Source organism: Triturus cristatus, chromosome 4_1 (genome assembly GCF_964204655.1).
Source record: "Triturus cristatus chromosome 4_1, aTriCri1.1, whole genome shotgun sequence".
NCBI classification, from domain to species: domain Eukaryota; kingdom Metazoa; phylum Chordata; class Amphibia; order Caudata; family Salamandridae; genus Triturus; species Triturus cristatus.
In genome coordinates this window covers 932,167,501-932,176,947 of record NC_140585.1, presented here as the reverse complement: position 1 = coordinate 932,176,947, position 9,447 = coordinate 932,167,501, and the positions used below count along the sequence as shown (strand labels likewise).

The 9,447-nt window shown below is 47.2% G+C and overlaps 1 protein-coding gene across 2 annotated transcripts in view; it reads left to right on the top strand.

Moving 5' to 3' along the window:
• Positions 1-1,851: 1,851 nt before the first annotated feature.
• LOC146855847 (src substrate cortactin-like) overlaps positions 1,852-9,447 on the top strand; it is a 175,966-nt gene continuing 168,370 nt past the window's right edge. Inside the window, exon 1 of one of the 2 annotated variants that reach the window (XM_085653789.1) lies at positions 1,852-2,181. The gene's annotated coding sequence lies outside the window, so the exon portion shown is untranslated. The remainder of the gene's footprint in view (positions 2,182-9,447) is intronic. The other variant, XM_085653790.1, reaches the window with a different exon arrangement.

Sequence of the window (9,447 nt, the reverse complement as noted above, 5' to 3'; positions counted from 1 at the left end):
TGATAGCCCTTGGAATGCACTTGTCTGCTCCTGTCTGGCTTCTGCGCCTCGTGACATGGATGGATTCCATTTTTTTTTTGTTGCATATTTATATAGCGCGAACTCGACCCGACGGCATTGGAGCGCTGTACATGAGCACCGTATTTACATTACACATTCAGGCATGGGCAGATTAAGTGATTTGCCCAGAATCACAGGATGTGGACGTGGCCTCGAGGTTCGAACTCTGGGTTCCAGCACCAAAGTCGGCAGTTTAAGCCGACGGACCATTCGCACATGTCGCTGCCCTCCTCCCTTTGGTTCGGTGTTCCAAGGCCTCGGGCTCGTGGCTTGTTCTTGTGCTGACATGCACACCTCTGTTCCGCTCCTGCCAAGACCTGAAGCTGCCGAGGAATGCGCAGCGGCTGGGAGTATAATTTGACTGCTTCACATACTCCTTAATTTACGCCCTATTTTGCCTTGAGGAGAAGATTTATGTACCCGGGTCTTGCAGGTGGGCACGTGACCCATGTCTGCTTCCAGGAGGCACAGCGAACTTCTGGTGCATCGAGTAGAGTGGCCTGAAGGCGAGTGCAGTATATACCCGGTAGTCATGGAGACAGCTGAAATGGGTCCTTTGGGTATTTCCGGGTGGGTAGGAAGGACGCAGTACCCGAGCGTGCGCTTTGCCGAGTAAATTAATTTGAACACCGATGTGCAGAGAGATTAAGCCAGAGCAGGACTCGAGAGAGTAAACTCAATACTACCCATCGACCCCTCAAAGGGCTGGTGTCCGGGAGGGGCAGACATTGAAGTATTATTAGGATGCTAAGGCCTTACACAGGCGCAGCAGGGATACAGGTGATAGAACATCCATTGTGCATTGGGGATGCGGGCCCTGGAATGGCGCGGTAGCTGGGGCACATAATGCCCTTTGACCTCCTCTTGTGATGTCCCTGCCCTGACACGGTGCTGAGGTGCACGGATGGGCATTAGCTCCTGGGTGTGAAGGGCTGCTCTTGGTACAGCAGAGCTTCAGGTAAAAAGGCCAGTGCCCCGAACTATGGTCATGTGCCCAGCTACCAGTGACAGTCACATCATAGCCTCGGATGAGTGTCCATGAGCCACTCTCACTCAGGTGGGGAATTAGAGGTTCACTTTGGGTGTCAATGTAAGCTCTGCTGGTGAATAGCACAGTGAAATGGAGCGCCAAGAGCGGAGTTTCAATGTGCCACGTTAATTGTAAATAAAACATGGCAGGATGGCGCAACGTTTCTAAGCCATGCAGGGGACTTCCTCCTGTGTTTGTCTAGTTATATAAATCGTTAGTAGTGCTTTCCTGTTACATGTTTCACTGAATGACATTTGCACAGAAAAACACCTGTGTTTCTCCAGGCGGTTTTCAGGGGGTTGTTGCACCTGGCACCCTCTCATGGCCGGTTGTGGTGGTGGCATAAAGCAGCTGCCTATAGTAGCTGTAGTGTAGAACTGGTGCGGCTTTTTGCCCCTCGTTGGGAGGGCCACTGTGAGTCCCTAGAGCACATCGAGATGGGAGCCGACATCCAGGGATGCGCCCACCACCTAGGGCGGTGTAGTGTGAACATCTTACAGGTGTGTTGCTTATAGAATCTGTCATATGCTAATTCTCTTCTGCTACTTAGGTGTGTGCTCTCAGCAGGGCCTATGCTATGCCATAAACAGCGCTGCCGCTAGCAGAGGTGGTTGACATCCAGAACGCCTTGTTAACGTGTCTTAATTGCCAAAAGTTGTTCAAATGCTGGAGCCTGAAGAGCTGGTGAGCACACCGGCGCCCTACACATCTTCAATCGCCGTCTTGGTCAGCTGTGCCCTCCAGTCAGGCGCGGCAGCTCCACCCGAAAGCTCTCTTCTTGACTTCAGGCAGCTCTCGGTGCAGGGCTGAGATGCAGGAAGTGGATTCGAGAGCTGAGCCGGCAGCCCGGAGGTGCTGAAATGCAGGAAGTACTTTCAGAAGCGGAGAGCCCTGGCATGCAGTCAGAAGAGGAACGTGGGACAGGAATGTACCTTTGAGCCGGAAATCAGGCGCTGTGCGGCGGGGAGTGGCTACGGGTCCCGGTAGGAGCACCTGAGGTACTGTGGAGGCCTGAAAGCGCTGAGACCCGACCATCCGTGCTCACCCACCGTGCAAGAACCCGAGTGGGCTCCGGGAGCCGGGGATACAAGGTAAGGGCTGAACAGCTTCGGTTCGGGCTCGAGCCGCAGGGTGGGACTTCGAGCAATTAAACAGACTGTGTGGCGTCCGGTGCGGTGCTTCTAACGAGTGAGGCTCGCGCGCTGGAACATCACCATAGCTGCTGCACGTGAGCTCAGTGCCTTTCATCCTCACGTTCATTAGTGAGTTGTACTTCTGAGGGACCCCGCAGCAGTGGCTAAACTAGGATGTAGCGTAACGGCCAGAGCGGCCGACCTTAAAGCTGGGGAACCAGGTTCTAATCTTGGCGAGAGGTTCGAGCATCCTGTGATTCTGGGCAAATCACTTAATCTCCCCGTGCGTGATAAATGCATATGTCTGTAATGCAACTGGTGCCATGCAGTGCGCCCTGGGTCCTTTGGGTCGAGGTCGCGCTGTATAAAAATTAAATGGAGTTTCCCACACCCCCAGCTGAAGCTCACCGAGTTGGCCAGGCCCCACCAGCTTGGTTATGCACAAACCCACACCCCTAACATCTATCAAATTCAGACCATAACGAGGCCAGACTTTGTTAGGCTGCAGCTATATTTTGTTATGGGAAGGCCTGACCCCACATAGAAGTCCTTATCAGACTCAGACCAGGCTCTGTCACAGCCAGGGCTGAGGCCGGCACGGACAATTCATACACAGGAACAGTTGACGGATCTGTGGTGCCCGGGGCAATATATATGCGCGGGGTGCTTGAAACTGTAGCTTTAGTTGGGGCATATTTGTAATCCCAAATATTTCACCCCTTCACTATTGCCATTCTTCTTGCAACAGTGAAGATCAAAGTGCTGTACTGAGGATTTTGACAATGTCACTGGTTACAATGTAAATAACTTTTTCCTGTGTTATTTCCCCCTGCCTTGTCCCTTCCTCTTCTCCTCTGTATGTGTACACTTCTCTGGCTAGACATTTAACTTTGACCCCGCTGAGTAAGATAAATGGGACAAGCAAGGCAGGATGAAAACAGATGTGAAAAAGAGGTATAGGGAGAGATGTGAAGCAGGACAGGGGAGTAGAGTTATAGATGATGTAGAAATAAAAGATATGGGGTAGGGGCAGGAAAAAAGTACATAGAGAAAGGTGAAGCAGCCAGAAGTAAAGATAAGGAGTGGTAGAAGGAGGAAGATGTAGGTAGAGAAAAACAGGCAGAGAAATAGGCAAGGCTACAAAAGTGTGTGATAGAAAGAGATACAGATAGGGAGAGGAAATGGAGATATTGAAGTGCAGTACTCCAGGGGATGAGAAAGAGGCGATGGAGGAAAAGAGGTGAATTAGCCAGAGGTAAAGGCAGCTAGAGGTTGATGCAGGTAGAGAGACTGGAGGAAAAACAGAGGCAAAGTAGGGAGAGCAAACTGAGAAGAAATCTAAGCAAGTAGATTAGGTAAAGAGTAGTAAGGAAGACAAAAGGTAGAGAGAAGTGAAAAGGGTAGAACAAGATATCTGGTGTGGAACAAAAAGAGGAAGTTGAGAGATAAGTGAAATAGAGAAAGAGGTGAGGTTTATACTAAAGTAGAGAGTTGTGAGAGAAAGAGATGGTGAGGTGGAGTTCTATAAAGAAAGAGGTCGAGTTTGTTGAGGTGGAAGGGGGTGAGGTGAAATGGAAAAGGAGGTCCAGAGAGAGTGTGAGAGTTTGTGTGTGAGAGAGAGAAAGAGATAGAAATTGATGATAGAGAAAAGGGGCAGTGGTACGGTAATAGACATTAAGAGAGAAATAGAGAGGTGGGATAAAGACTGACATGAGGTTGTGTGAGGAGTGAAGTAGATGGAAAAGAGATGCAGGGTGTTCAGATGGAAAAAGAGTAGTAAGGTACCTCGAGAGGTATGAGGTAGAGAACTGAGGTAGAGAGAGGGGGTCAGGAGTCACAACTATACACGTAGGCAAAGAATGTGATAGAGAGCAGGGCGAGGCCATGAGAGAGCGGTAGAAGGAGACAACGTTGAGTGAGTTCTATTCGGTATATTGAGAGATGAGTGAAGGAGACAAGGTTGCAGTAATCCACCCAAGTTACACCCAACTAACACCCAGTTGAAGCAAAATGGGGCAAAGCGGCATAAAACACCGTTTACACTGAGAAAAGGGCACCTTTCCAGCACAAAATACTTTTTTACGCTAGAAAGTAAATGTCCTTGCAAGATTTTGCACTGCTGTACATCACTTTGCCCCAGCATGAACCCTCAGTAAATCTGGTGCTAAGTATACGTTATGGATGCTCGCCTGTCAAATTAGAAAAAGAAGCTGCTTTTTATAAGCAGCGTTATAATGGCAGGGAACTTCGACTGTCCCATTCACTTTAATGCTGCCCCTTGCAAGGTGCGTGTCCTGGGCAACAGCCCACTTTCTCTATACCTTAAAACGTATCTGGTCATACGTAGGCCAGACCACAGCTAGACTCTGGCAGACCCAGACCTGGCCAAGCTAGAATGTCAAAACCGGGCTTAGCTCCCCTAGACTCTTAGAGCTCCAGGTGAGAGCACAGCCAGGTACCGTGGGTCGCAGGCCAGCCCCAGCCGCCCCTGAGCCAGGCTGCACGCTCCATAGGTGGACAAGGGGTGCTGCCCCAGGTAGGCTGAGGGAGAGCTTCTCAAGCAGGGTGCACTCAGGACCAGCTGGCAGAGCTAGGAGAGGCGGGGGAGAGCTGGGAGAGATGTAGGGTGCCCACTGCCCAGCGAGAGGCGTGTCCTACTGAGAGGAGGAAGGAATGTAGATCTTTATGTAACTAATGTTCCAGTAGACAGTACAGGCCCCGTTGGGCTTCACCGCAATTATCTGGTATTTGAGATAGGTCAATCCAGCCTAGAAGACTCTGCTTTCACTCAAGTGGGCTTTGAGGAAAATGTTGGGCTAGGGAAGATTTCTGTTGGACTGTGGCTCAATTTAGAATGTCCTCTGAATAATTTACACCATATCATTAGCATTCCACTGGGCTGGGCTTTGTATGCAGGCGTATTAAGGACTTCTGAAAGTTAACTTTTATAATCTCTGGTCACGATGTCACCATTTTCGGGTTTTCCTCCTCTTGCCCCCTCATCCATTCCAGTGTCTAAATGGCTGGGTTCAAGGGACGCCTGTGACGAAGGACAGGCGGGGGAGGGAGCCCCTCTCAGGAGACAGGCGGCGCTGCTGACAGTCTGCGGCGTCACGTGGATCTCGCGCGTCGCATTGTTTTCCTGCTGCAGGCAGGCCACGGCCGCGCCCTTCACACGGAGTCAGATAGATGTGTGCGCGCGGGCCCTCAGAATGGGGTGGGAGGAGGACAAGTGGGTCGCTCTCCCCAAGGCCTCGCGCTTTTTAGCCGCCCCACCCAATACTCCTGATGCAACATATTTATTTATAGTGCTAGAAACAGACTTCCATCTTTATGACGAGACAGCTAACGGTGCCAGTAACGGGGACTGGGTTTTCTCGTCCCTTACACTAAATATTTGTAAACTTTGAAAAAACAGGCACTCCTCTTACGAAAGGTGTGCCTAACTGACGTGGGCCCATAAGAAACTCTGACATGCAGAGTGCGTATGCAGTCAGCTTCCAGAGTGGCATGTCACAGTGAGAAGTGTACCGCCTCTTGGAATTCAGTCTGAAGGCTGCCACTCAGGCGGCAACCAAACTCAGTGCAGGGGCTCCCACAAAGGGACCTAGGGATCCGAGGCCTCTGTTATTCAACACACCCTCCTCGTTAGGGTTCTCACCTGGTGTTTTGTTTCTATGCCAATAAAAAAATGGGAAAACTAGTGAAAGAAGAGTCAGCCTTTTCTCCAAAAAGTCTAGTTCTTACAAAAGACAGGTTCTTGAGAGATGCCTGGATTACTAAATTATGTGGCAAGAAAATGCAAAATATGCGGCTTCATGCTTGAACAGTTTGTGATAGTTTTACCTTATTATTTTGTAATTTGTGCACAATTTAACACTATCTGGCAAAGGTTTCACCCTGTTTAGTACTTGTCTGTCACCCGAATACAGAAAAATAAGCAACAAAAAGAGGATCAGTCAATCTTGGTGAAGGGCCTTCCACTGTATAGCAACATGTGTTGCTCCGTTTTTAATAACCTTTGATTCGTTTGAGCTAGAAACACAATTGTTTGTAAAAATCTGAAGATTATGCAGCAGATGATGGAGTATGTGGTAAATGAGGTAAAGCCACAATTGTAATAAAAATGCTGTGGATGCAAAATTGCATAATACCAGTAACACTGCCTATTGGGCTGCCTGGCATTGCCGGAAGGCCAGCTCTGACGCATCACTCTGGGACTGTTTTAATGGTTTCTGGGTCGGATTTTACTCTTGATTTCCCTGCAGTTCAAAACTGCCCTAATTTGCAAATGTGGGCCACTTGTGATATGTTCTGTAGAATTTTGTAGAGTAACAGGATTTGTTTTTTTAGACCCCCTGATGATAAGGACTCAGTCAATGCGCTAACCCCAAATCAGAAAAACAGTTTGACTGCAACCAATACACAACCCAGTGAGCAATGTTTACTTTGGATATGTTTATGGTAACGATCGGTCCCATGACACATAACCGGGACAGTTAGTGGAAAACCAAATCCTCTTTCAGGATTAACACACTGAAGGACCACTAGAAAACACAATCTGCATCTTGACATATTTATTCTAAAATCTTAATCTAGTGCACACAATATGACTTGCAACCACAGAGAAAATAGACATTAAAGCAACACAAGCGTTTACAAATAGTTTAAACAAGAGATAGTGCTCTAACATTTTGGTTATGTATGCTATTGCACTAACATCAAAAAAGAGACCAGGGAATGAGCCTTCTCTGACTCCCCTATCAATATCTATAACTCACAAAAAGAGAGAAGGACTAATAAAAACCGGTCCAGAGATATTAACCCAATTTGAATTACAAAGTTCCTGTCCCCTCTACTATATAAGAATAGTTAATAATCGAGAACCAGGGGAAGAAGTAAAATCAAAAGATTTCTTAATACTGCCCTCACCCACTATGCAGTGGCATGCTTCATCATAGGGCCACTGCAAACGTCCAGGCGCAGACCAACGCACTGGACGGATCACTATTTTTTTTAGTGGTGAGGGAGAAAATAAAATTAAATTAGTGACAGGGAAGAGTATTCCCTAGAGAAGGGATCTTTAGTGCAGAAAACGAATAGAATAAAACTGTCTAAGGAGATACCTCTGTAAAACTTTTATTCTTGGTTCCCCTTGACAGGGTTTAAAATAATGCGATCTGGGGATATGCAGGAGGGGTAACTGCCCCTAAATTCCCACTGCAAGTACCAACATATTTCGGCCTTCCATTCTAGCCCCCATGGGTCATCGAGGCCTTCTTCAGGGTGTATATCCCTTAGATTAAATGTTCTTCACCCACAATTTGGTCTTTGCGAAGAAAAAGATTTTTTTTGCATTAAAAAAAATATATATTTATATACATAATGCGCCTTCCGTCGGAGGACCCTAGTAGGCGAAAGAGGTCGAACGCCGGTCTTTGATGAAAGTGTGGCAACAAGACCGCGTTCCCACGACGGTCCTAGGTTCAGAGAATTACTCGTAAACTCGGAAAATGAATACCCTACTGGAAAAATAGAAGGCGCATCATATATATAAATATATTTTTTTAAATACAAAAAAACGTTGGATTTTCCTTTTTCCCCCGGTTCTCGCTTATTAACTATTCTTATACAGTAGAGGGGACAGGAACTTTGTAATTCAAATTGGGTTAATATTTCTGGCCCTGTTCCTATAGCACTATCGCCCTTATTTGCAATGTCTAAGCACTATACTAGTTTTAGCACATTTAACAAAATGAAAAACCGATTGTAAGTTTCAAAGGTGCATCTCACTTGCATACCTGAATCAGAACTATAAAACTTATTGTTCAGTTTAATGGCAATCCTGCTATTTGCAGCCCACAGGTGCAGCAGTACACACATGGTAAGCACACCAGATAGCCCACCAGATAGCAGGTGAAGGCCGATTGCCAGCAGCCTCCAGTTAGAATGGATGTTGTGATTGGGTCTGTCTCGTTATCCTGGGCACGTCAAGATCCTCTCTAACTTTTAGCTGTCTGTGCCAGATTTTATAAGATAATTCAGAAGTGTGTTGAAAACCTCCCAAATAAACAATCCACAAGTAGTGTAATGCTCTTTTAGCAATTTTTGCTCTATTAGGCAGTGTTCTTCGTAAAAAAACCCTCTGCTATATCATACAATGATTTAAAAAATGAAATGATCACATATGCAGAACAGTGTGAAAAGAATGTGCACTTGATATCATATACCCTTTGGATGAATTAGTAAGCACATGTCGGTCACATAAGTGGCAGGCACTGAAAAGGAAAACAAACATAATATTTACTGCACCTGTTTCAGCCATTTGATTCACTAATGGCGGTCACTTTTATTTTTGTGCCACGGCCTATTTTCTGTTTCTGCACCCAAACCGCAATAAAGTGAAAATAAAACACAAGAAATATCCCACACCAATTTAGGGGAAAGATTTATTAAATAGAATGAGACCAAAATGACAAAACTCCAGTCAGTAGAACCGGATATATGCAATTTTGAAGGTTTAAGTAAAAATAGGACCAAGAAGCAGGAAGTGATAAGTGTGGGTATCTGGTTGCATTAGACCAGGACAAAGTCACAAGTTCAGTCTGACTGCAATAGAGTGCGGACCAGATACAGGGACCAGGTTAGTCCCGCTGAAAAAGTTACCTTCTCAAAGTCCGGAATGCGGAGTTCAAAAATTCAGGATTTCACAAGAGCTCAGCTGATGCCAGCCAAGTTTACAAGACCTGGGGAGGCACCTCTGGCAGGCCTAGAACGCCCTCCAGCAGACTCCCGGAGAGGACAGCAAGGGTCAAGCAGGTCCAGATGCAGGTCCAGGCTGGTTCAGTTTCAGCAGGTCCTTTGGATATTTGCAGGGAGGCCTCTGGAACTTGTTGTGTCCCTGTATCTCAGAACAGTAGGTCAGCCAACTGACTCTTGGAGTCACTCTGGTTAGCCTGTGATGCAGGAAGCGGGCCCAGTCTTCCTTCTAAGAGAGTAGGTCAGTCCTCAAGCAGCCTGGCAGTCCCCTGGGAACAAGGTAGGCCTCAAGCAGCAGGGCAGTCCTCTGGTAGCAGCCGGGAAGTCCTCCGGGGAACAAGGTAGTCCTTCTGTAAGGTTCACAGGTCCAGGAGTGTACAGATGAGTGGCTCAGGAAGTCCAACATTTATACCTGGTGCCACTATCGGAAGTGGGGGTAACATCTAGTCCACCCCCACATCTGGT